This window comes from Salmo salar, unplaced genomic scaffold (genome assembly GCF_965601325.2).
Source record: "Salmo salar unplaced genomic scaffold, fSalSal1 ptg000414l, whole genome shotgun sequence".
Classification (NCBI taxonomy): Eukaryota; Metazoa; Chordata; class Actinopteri; order Salmoniformes; family Salmonidae; genus Salmo; species Salmo salar.
The window spans coordinates 836,206-847,500 of NW_027675380.1; the positions used below are offsets into that span (position 1 = coordinate 836,206).

The 11,295-nt window shown below is 45.5% G+C and overlaps 1 protein-coding gene across 1 annotated transcript in view; it reads right to left on the reverse strand.

Moving 5' to 3' along the window:
* Positions 1–11,295, reverse strand: part of LOC145875995 (uncharacterized) — a 459,138-nt gene that overhangs the window by 421,572 nt on the left and 26,271 nt on the right. The gene's annotated exons all lie outside the window — the stretch shown is intronic.

Consider the following 11,295-nt stretch of genomic DNA (forward strand, 5'->3'; position numbering starts at 1 on the left):
CTTGTGTTCCTGGTTCCAACAGTGCAGTAATATCTAACAATGCTTGTGTTCCTGGCTCCAACAGTGCAGTAATATCTAACAATGCTTGTGTTCCCAGCTCCAACAGTGCAGTAATATCTAACAATGCTTGTGTTCCTGGCTCCAACAGTGCAGTAATATCTAACAATGCTTGTGTTCCCAGCTCACAGAGGGCAAATCTAAAAAGTCAATGAAAATATTAGGACAAGCAATGATATATATATATATATATACACTGTGTACTGTGATGTGATGCATAGACAATTTGGAGTACATCTGTAGTATATCTGAAGAATAGTAGATGTACAGTAGTAGTTATATAGGATGAACCAGGACTAGAATACAGTATATACATATGAAGTGGACAGCAGTAGTTATATAGGATGAACCAGGACTAGAATACAGTATATACATATGAAGTGGACAGCAGTAGTTATATAGGATGAACCATGACTAAAATACAGTATATACATATGAAGTGGACAGCAGTAGTTATATAGGATGAACCATGACTAGAATACAGTATATACATATGAAGTGGACAGCAGTAGTTATATAGGATGAACCATGACTAAAATACAGTATATACATATGAAGTGGACAGCAGTAGTTATATAGGATGAACCATGACTAGAATACAGTATATACATATGAAGTGGACAGCAGTAGTTATATAGGATGAACCAGGACTAGAATACAGTATATACATATGAAGTGGACAGCAGTAGTTATATAGGATGAACCAGGACTAGAATACAGTATATACATATGAAGTGGACAGCAGTAGTTATATAGGATGAACCAGGACTAGAATACAGTATATACATATGAAGTGGACAGCAGTAGTTATATAGGATGAACCAGGACTAGAATACAGTATATACATATGAAGTGGACAGCAGTAGTTATATAGGATGAACCAGGACTAGAATACAGTATATACATATGAAGTGGACAGCAGTAGTTATATAGGATGAACCAGGACTAGAATACAGTATATACATATGAAGTGGGTAAAACAGTAAACATTATTAAAGTGACCAGCGGCTGAGGTCCTCGGGTGGCTGAGGTCCTCTGGGTGGCTGAGGTCCTCTGGGTGGCTGAGGTCCTCTGGGTGGCTGAGGTCCTCTGGGTGGCTGAGTTCCTCTGGGTGGCTGAGGTCCTTGATGATCTTCTTGACCTTCCTGTGACACCAGGTGCTGTAGATGTCCTGGAGGGCAGGCACTTTGCCCCCGGTGATATGTTGGGCAGAACGCACCACCCTCTGGAGAGCCCTGTGGTTGCGACACTGTGGTTTCAGCCTCCGGAGGTTGAAGAGGTGCTGTTCTGATTTCTTCACCACAAGGTCTGTGTGGGTGGACCATTTGTCTGGTCTTCTCTACCTGACCGTCTCATTATCTTCTCTCAAGAAGAACTATCTTATGGTATGAAGATTGTCCTTCTTGAGAGAAGATCGAGCCTTCTTCTCTCCAGAAGATGTCTGGTAGGCCCATTTAAATACCTTTTTTGGACATTTCAAGGTAGCAGATGTTTGAGTTGGGTTATTTTTTTCATTTTTGACAAAATGAGCACTCCTGGAAGTGACAGATTTTGACTCATATTGAGTGATATGACTGAGCTATTTAAAAACACTTTTTCAACATTTCAAGATAGCAGTTAGTTCAGTTTGATCTTATTAAAGACAGCTGTATCATTTTTTTATAGCCGAAAGGAGCAAGTGCGACACTCACGTGTCCAAAAATCAGTACTCTAAGTACTCAAGTGGACTCTGCCATGCAGCAGAATACCACCCTTAGGTACCATCTGGAGGAAGTCCAGAATGGTCACGCTCTACAGCATGACTATCCATCCAAGCAACCGGAGTCCGGTACTCAAAAGAGTGAAGACGATAGGTTTCAGACATTGCCTCCATCATGTGTCCCCCAGTCTTCTCCTCTTGGCCATTTGGCACCGCATTGCCAGATTTAAAAATAACTTTACTGGGAAATCACACTTTGCAATAAACGACGTGATATGCTCAGAAAAATAGGCTAGGCGATACAGGTTAGCGCCATCTTGGAACCATCTAAAATCAAATATACTATTGTAAATATTCCCTTACCTTTTGATTATCTTCATCAGAAGGCACTTCCAGGAATCCCAGGTCCACAACAAATGTAGTTTTGTTCGAAAAAGTTAATAATTTATGTCCCAATAGTTCCTTCTTGTTAGCGCGTTCCAAAGGCTACTCATAATGTACTGAAGCGCGCGGGACATGTCGTCACGAATGTGCAAAAAATATATATTTACGTTCGTTCAAACATGTCAAACGTTGTATAACATAAATCTTTAGGGCCTTTTTCAACCAGAGCTTCAATAATATTCAAGGCGGACGATTGCATTGTCTTACTAAACGTTTCGGAACAAAAGGGTTCCCATGGGCGCCGACGTCATAGTAGTAATGGCCCTCCCCCTGTGACCAACTTCCCAAGCCTCTCTTTGGGTCAGTTTCTACCATAGAAGACTCAAACCACTTTGTAAAGACTGTTGACATCTAGTGGAAGCCTTAGGAAGTGCTAAATGATTAATAAGTCCCTGTGAGTTTCAATGGCAAAGGCTTGAAAGTGATTCCACACATCAGATTTCCACTTCCTGTTAGGATTTGTCTCAGGGTTTTGACTGCCATATGAGTTTTGTTATACTCACAGACACCATTAAAACAGTTTTAGAAACTTTAGAGTGTTTTCTATCCAAATCTAATTATATGCATATTCTAGTTACTGTGCAGGAGTAGTAACCAAATTAAATCGGGTATGTTTTTTATCCGGCCGTGCAAATACTGCCCCCTATCCCCATCAGGTTAAGAGTTTATTTGGAAGATAATGGCTCTATAAACACTCTTCCGTGGTGTCCCGACTTTCTAGTTAATTACATTTACATGATTAGCTAATCAGGTGATATTAATTACAGAGAAAGGATTTTATAGGATAGAATGTCATATCCCTTAATCTGGCATAACCAAAGACACGAAAGCAGAGAGGGAGAGAGCAGAAAGAGAGAGAGCAGAGAGAGCAGAGAGAGAGAGCAGAGAGAGCAGAGAGAGAGTGCAGAGAGAGCAGAGAGAGAGAGCGCAGAGAGCAGAGAGAGAGAGCAGAGAGAGAGAGCGCAGAGAGAGCAGAGAGAGAGAGCAGAGAGAGAAGAGAGAGGGAGCAGGCTGAGAGAGCAGAGAACAGAGAGAGCAGAGAACAGAGAGCAGGCTGAGAGAGCAGAGAGAGCAAAGAGCAGAGAGAGAGAGTGCAGGGAAAGCAGAGAGAGAGCAGAGGGAGAGAGCAGTGAGAGAGAGAGCAGAGAGAGAGAGAGCAGAGAGAGCAGAGGGAGAGCAGAGAGCAGAGAGAGCAGAGCGAGAGAGAGCGCAGAGAACAGAGAGAGCAGAGGGAGAGAGAGCGCAGAGAGAGGGAGCAGGCTGAGAGAGCAGAGAGAGAGAGCAGAAAACAGAGAGAGAGAATAGAGAGAGAGAGCAGAGAGCAGTGAGTGAGAAGAGAGCAGAGAGCAGAGCGAGAGAGCAGAAAGAGCAGAGAGAGAGCAGCGAGGGCAGAGAAAAGAGAGAGAGCAGCAGAGCAGAGAGAGAGAGAGCAGAGAGAGAGCAGCAGAGCAGAGAGCAGAGAGAGAGAGCAGAAAGAGCAGAGAGAGAGCAGGGAGCAGGCTGAGAGAGAGCAGAGAGAGAGCAGAGAGAGAGAGCAGAAAGAGCAGAGAGAGCAGAGAGAGAGCAGAGAGAGCAGAGAAAAGAGAGAGCAGCAGAGAAAAGAGAGAGAGAGAGAGCAGAGAGAAGAGAGAGAGACGAGAGAGCAGAGAGAACAGAGAGCATAGAGAGCAGGAAAAGCAGAGAGTGCAGAGAGAGAGCAGGGAGCAGGCTGAGAGAGAGCAGAGAGAGAGCAGGGAGCAGAGAGAGAGCAGAGAGTAGAGAGAGAGCAGAGATAGTAACCCTGCATCACAACACTGTTGCTATAGTAACCCTGCATCACAACACCCTGTTGCTATAGTAACCCTGCATCACAACACCCTGTTGCTATAGTAACCCTGCATCACAACACCCTGTTGCTATAGTGACCCTGCATCACAACACTCTGTTGCTATAGTGACCCTGCATCACAACACCCTGTTGCTATAGTAACCCTGCATCACAACACCCTGTTGCTATAGTAACCCTGCATCACAACACCCTGTTGCTATAGTAACCCTGCATCACAACACTCTGTTGCTATAGTAACCCTGCATCACAACACTCTGTTGCTATAGTGACCCTGCATCACAACACTCTGTTACTATAGTAACCCTGCATCACAACACCCTGTTGCTATAGTAACCCTGCATCACAACACCCTGTTGCTATAGTGACCCTGCATCACAACACTCTGTTGCTATAGTAACCCTGCATCACAACACCCTGTTGCTATAGTAACCCTGCATCACAACACCCTGTTGCTATAGTAACCCTGCATCACAACACTCTGTTGCTATAGTGACCCTGCATCACAACACTCTGTTGCTATAGTGACCCTGCATCACAACACTCTGTTGCTATAGTGACCCTGCATCACAACACTCTGTTGCTATAGTGACCCTGCATCACAACACTCTGTTGTTATAGTAACCCTGCATCACAACACTCTGTTGCTATAGTGACCCTGCATCACAACACTCTGTTGTACATATTTAGTATTTGTTCATATTTGTTTCATGTAACCAGTCGCAGGTTAACGTCAACCTGACAGAGACGATGTAAAATCAATAACTAAACTGTTCTCACAATTAACATGCTGTTCCTTGTTTCAAGTATGTTTTATTATGAAAAGTACAATATAACCATGTATACTTGTACAACTATGGAGCGTATGTCCACATATAATTGTACAATTTGTTTTTCCAACATAAAAGACAAGAAATGATCACATTGGTATTTTAACAGTGTTATTGTAAGAGTTTAAATGTTTAAACAGAGGATACATCTAAAACAGGATAAAACAAGTGCAGTATGTTGTGAGAATGTTACTTTAACGTCGACTCATAACGTCACACTATAACGTCATGGGAGTCTTGTGGAAAGACTAACGGTGTTATTGTAAGAGGTCATGGGTCAAAGTCCTCACAATTATAGGAAGATGCGCATGTGTGTGTGTGTGTGTGAGAGTGTGTCCTGTGTGTGTATGTGTGTGTGTGTGTGTGTGTGTGTGTGTGTGTGTGTGTGTGTGTGTCCAGTGTGTGTGTCCAGTGTGTGTGTGTGTGTGAGTCCAGTGTGTGTGTGTGTGTGTGTGTGTGTTTGTTTGTCTAGTGTGTGTGTGTGTGTGTGTGTGTTTGTCCAGTGTGTGTGTGTGTGTGTGTGTGTGTGTTTGTGTGTGTCCAGTGTGTGTGTGTGTGTTTGTGTGTGTCCAGTGTGTGTGTGTGTGTGTGTGTGTGTTTGTGTGTGTCCAGTGTGTGTGTGTGTGTGTGTGTTTGTGTGTGTCCAGTGTGTGTGTTTGTCCAGTGTGTGTGTGTGTGTGTGTGTGTGTGTGTGTGTCCAGTGTGTGTGTGTCCAGTGTGTGTGTGTGTGTGTCCAGTGTGTGTGTGTGTGTGTCCAGTGTGTGTGTGTGTGTGTCCAGTGTGTGTGTGTGTGTGTGTCCGGTGTGTGTGTGTGTGTGTGTCAGGTGTGTGTGTGTGTGTCCAGTGTGTGTGTGTGTGTGAGTCCAGTGTGTGTGTGTGTGTGAGTCCAGTGTGTGTGTGTGTGTGAGTCCAGTGTGTGTGTGTGTGAGTCCAGTGTGTGTGTGTGTGTGAGTCCAGTGTGTGTGTGTGTGTGAGTCCAGTGTGTGTGTGTGTGTGAGTCCAGTGTGTGTGTGTGTGTGTGAGTCCAGTGTGTGTGTGTGTGTGAGTCCAGTGTGTGTGTGTGTGTGAGTCCAGTGTGTGTGTGTGTGTGTCCAGTGTGTGTGTGTGTGTCCAGTGTGTGTGTGTGTGTGCCCAGTGTGTGTGTGTTCAGTGTGTGTGTGTGTTGAGTGTGTGTGTGTGTTCAGTGTGTGTTCAGTGTGTGTGTGTGTGTGTGTCCAGTGTGTGTGTGTGTGTGTCCAGTGTGTGTGTGTGTGTGTTCAGTGTGTGTTCAGTGTGTGTGTGTGTGTGTGTGTGTGTGTCCAGTGTGTGTGTGTGTGTGTGTGTGTGTGTGTGTTCAGTGTGTGTGTTCAGTGTGTGTGTGTGTGTTCAGTGTGTTCAGTGTGTGTGTGTGTGTGTGTGTTCAGTGTGTGTGTGTGTGTGTGTGTTCAGTGTGTGTGTGTGTGTGTGTGTGTGTGTGTGTGTGTGTGTGTGTGTGTGTGTGTCCAGTTATTATTTCAGGGACACTGAGTCACCAACATCATAAACCCTAAATCCTGGATAGAGGGGCTCAGTGAATGTGGAGGTGAATGTGATCAGGTGGGTCAGTGTGTCAGAGGAGGCTCTATAGAAGGACAGAGTGCCGGCTGGCCAGTCCAGATACACTCCTACTCTGTGGGGGCTGGAGGAGGGGACGTCTATGGTAGTGGAGTTATTATTATACCAGCTGGAGGAGGGGACGTCTATGGTAGTGGAGTTATTATTATACCAGCTGGAGGAGGGGACGTCTATGGTAGTGGAGTTATTATTATACCAGCTGGAGGAGGGGACGTCTATGGTAGTGGAGTTATTATTATACCAGCTGGAGGAGGGGACGTCTATGGTAGTGGAGTTATTATTATACCAGCTGGAGGAGGGGACGTCTATGGTAGTGGAGTTATTATTATACCAGCTGGAGGAGGGGACGTCTATGGTAGTGGAGTTATTATTATACCAGCTGGAGGAGGGGACGTCTATGGTAGTGGAGTTATTATTATACCAGCTGGAGGAGGGGACGTCTATGGTAGTGGAGTTATTATTATACCAGCTGGAGGAGGGGACGTCTATGGTAGTGGAGTTATTATTATACCAGCTGGAGGAGGGGACGTCTATGGTAGTGGAGTTATTATTATACCAGCTGGAGGAGGGGACGTCTATGGTAGTGGAGTTATTATTATACCAGCTGGAGGAGGGGACGTCTATGGTAGTGGAGTTATTATTATACCAGCTGGAGGAGGGGACGTCTATGGTAGTGGAGTTATTATTATACCAGCTGGAGGAGGGGACGTCTATGGTAGTGGAGTTATTATTATACCAGCTGGAGGAGGGGACGTCTATGGTAGTGGAGTTATTATTATACCAGCTGGAGGAGGGGACGTCTATGGTAGTGGAGTTATTATTATACCAGCTGGAGGAGGGGACGTCTATGGTAGTGGAGTTATTATTATACCAGCTGGAGGAGGGGACGTCTATGGTAGTGGAGTTATTATTATACCAGCTGGAGGAGGGGACGTCTATGGTAGTGGAGTTATTATTATACCAGCTGGAGGAGGGGACGTCTATGGTAGTGGAGTTATTATTATACCAGCTGGAGGAGGGGACGTCTATGGTAGTGGAGTTATTATTATACCAGCTGGAGGAGGGGACGTCTATGGTAGTGGAGTTATTATTATACCAGCTGGAGGAGGGGACGTCTATGGTAGTGGAGTTATTATTATACCAGCTGGAGGAGGGGACGTCTATGGTAGTGGAGTTATTATTATACCAGCTGGAGGAGGGGACGTCTATGGTAGTGGAGTTATTATTATACCAGCTGGAGGAGGGGACGTCTATGGTAGTGGAGTTATTATTATACCAGCTGGAGGAGGGGACGTCTATGGTAGTGGAGTTATTATTATACCAGCTGGAGGAGGGGACGTCTATGGTAGTGGAGTTATTATTATACCAGCTGGAGGAGGGGACGTCTATGGTAGTGGAGTTATTATTATACCAGCTGGAGGAGGGGACGTCTATGGTAGTGGAGTTATTATTATACCAGCTGGAGGAGGGGACGTCTATGGTAGTGGAGTTATTATTATACCAGCTGGAGGAGGGGACGTCTATGGTAGTGGAGTTATTATTATACCAGCTGGAGGAGGGGACGTCTATGGTAGTGGAGTTATTATTATACCAGCTGGAGGAGGGGACGTCTATGGTAGTGGAGTTATTATTATACCAGCTGGAGGAGGGGACGTCTATGGTAGTGGAGTTATTATTATACCAGCTGGAGGAGGGGACGTCTATGGTAGTGGGATTATTATTATACCAGCTGGAGGAGGGGACGTCTATGGTAGTGGAGTTATTATTATACCAGCTGGAGGAGGGGACGTCTATGGTAGTGGAGTTATTATTATACCAGCTGGAGGAGGGGACGTCTATGATAGTGGAGTTATTATTATACCAGCTGGAGGAGGGGACGTCTATGGTAGTGGAGTTATTATTATACCAGCTGGAGGAGGGGACGTCTATGGTAGTGGAGTTATTATTATACCAGCTGGAGGAGGGGACGTCTATGGTAGTGGAGTTATTATTATACCAGCTGGAGGAGAGGACGTCTATGGTAGTGGAGTTATTATTATACCAGCTGGAGGAGGGGACGTCTATGGTAGTGGAGTTATTATTATACCAGCTGGAGGAGGGGACGTCTATGGTAGTGGAGTTATTATTATACCAGCTGGAGGAGGGGACGTCCATGGTAGTGGAGTTATTATTATACCAGCTGGAGGAGGGGACGTCTATGGTAGTGGAGTTATAATTATACCAGCTGGAGGAGGGGACGTCTATGATAGTGGAGTTATTATTATACCAGCTGGAGGAGGGGACGTCTATGGTAGTGGAGTTATTATTATACCAGCTGGAGGAGGGGACGTCTATGGTAGTGGAGTTATTATTATACCAGCTGGAGGAGGGGACGTCTATGGTAGTGGAGTTATTATTATACCAGCTGGAGGAGAGGACGTCTATGGTAGTGGAGTTATTATTATACCAGCTGGAGGAGGGGACGTCTATGGTAGTGGAGTTATTATTATACCAGCTGGAGGAGGGGACGTCCATGGTAGTGGAGTTATTATTATACCAGCTGGAGGAGGGGACGTCCATGGTAGTGGAGTTATTATTATACCAGCTGGAGGAGGGGACGTCTATGGTAGTGGAGTTATTATTATACCAGCTGGAGGAGGGGACGTCTATGGTAGTGGAGTTATTATTATACCAGCTGGAGGAGGGGACGTCTATGGTAGTGGAGTTATTATTATACCAGCTGGAGGAGGGGACGTCTATGGTAGTGGAGTTATTATTATACCAGCTGGAGGAGGGGACGTCTATGGTAGTGGAGTTATTATTATACCAGCTGGAGGAGGGGACGTCTATGGTAGTGGAGTTATTATTATACCAGCTGGAGGAGGGGACGTCTATGGTAGTGGAGTTATTATTATACCAGCTGGAGGAGGGGACGTCTATGGTAGTGGGATTATTATTATACCAGCTGGAGGAGGGGACGTCTATGGTAGTGGGATTATTATTATACCAGCTGGAGGAGGGGACGTCTATGGTAGTGGAGTTATTATTATACCAGCTGGAGGAGGGGACGTCTATGGTAGTGGAGTTATTATTATACCAGCTGGAGGAGGGGACGTCTATGGTAGTGGAGTTATTATTATACCAGCTGGAGGAGGGGACGTCTATGGTAGTGGAGTTATTATTATACCAGCTGGAGGAGGGGACGTCTATGGTAGTGGAGTTATTATTATACCAGCTGGAGGAGGGGACGTCTATGGTAGTGGAGTTATTATTATACCAGCTGGAGGAGGGGACGTCTATGGTAGTGGAGTTATTATTATACCAGCTGGAGGAGGGGACGTCTATGGTAGTGGAGTTATTATTATACCAGCTGGAGGAGGGGACGTCTATGGTAGTGGAGTTATTATTATACCAGCTGGAGGAGGGGACGTCTATGGTAGTGGAGTTATTATTATACCAGCTGGAGGAGGGGACGTCTATGGTAGTGGAGTTATTATTATACCAGCTGGAGGAGGGGACGTCTATGGTAGTGGAGTTATTATTATACCAGCTGGAGGAGGGGACGTCTATGGTAGTGGAGTTATTATTATACCAGCTGGAGGAGGGGACGTCTATGGTAGTGGAGTTATTATTATACCAGCTGGAGGAGGGGACGTCTATGGTAGTGGAGTTATTATTATACCAGCTGGAGGAGGGGACGTCTATGGTAGTGGAGTTATTATTATACCAGCTGGAGGAGGGGACGTCTATGGTAGTGGAGTTATTATTATACCAGCTGGAGGAGGGGACGTCTATGGTAGTGGAGTTATTATTATACCAGCTGGAGGAGGGGACGTCTATGGTAGTGGAGTTATTATTATACCAGCTGGAGGAGGGGACGTCTATGATAGTGGAGTTATTATTATACCAGCTGGAGGAGGGGACGTCTATGGTAGTGGAGTTATTATTATACCAGCTGGAGGAGGGGACGTCTATGGTAGTGGAGTTATTATTATACCAGCTGGAGGAGGGGACGTCTATGGTAGTGGAGTTATTATTATACCAGCTGGAGGAGGGGACGTCTATGGTAGTGGAGTTATTATTATACCAGCTGGAGGAGGGGACGTCTATGGTAGTGGAGTTATTATTATACCAGCTGGAGGAGGGGACGTCTATGGTAGTGGAGTTATTATTATACCAGCTGGAGGAGGGGACGTCTATGGTAGTGGAGTTATTATTATACCAGCTGGAGGAGGGGACGTCTATGGTAGTGGAGTTATTATTATACCAGCTGGAGGAGGGGACGTCTATGGTAGTGGAGTTATTATTATACCAGCTGGAGGAGGGGACGTCTATGGTAGTGGAGTTATTATTATACCAGCTGGAGGAGGGGACGTCTATGGTAGTGGAGTTATTATTATACCAGCTGGAGGAGGGGACGTCTATGGTAGTGGAGTTATTATTATACCAGCTGGAGGAGGGGACGTCTATGGTAGTGGAGTTATTATTATACCAGCTGGAGGAGGGGACGTCTATGGTAGTGGAGTTATTATTATACCAGCTGGAGGAGGGGACGTCTATGGTAGTGGAGTTATTATTATACCAGCTGGAGGAGGGGACGTCTATGGTAGTGGAGTTATTATTATACCAGCTGGAGGAGGGGACGTCTATGGTAGTGGAGTTATTATTATACCAGCTGGAGGAGGGGACGTCTATGGTAGTGGAGTTATTATTATACCAGCTGGAGGAGGGGACGTCTATGGTAGTGGAGTTATTATTATACCAGCTGGAGGAGGGGACGTCTATGGTAGTGGAGTTATTATTATACCAGCTGGAGGAGGGGACGTCTATGGTAGTGGAGTTATTATTATACCAGCTGGAGGAGGGGAC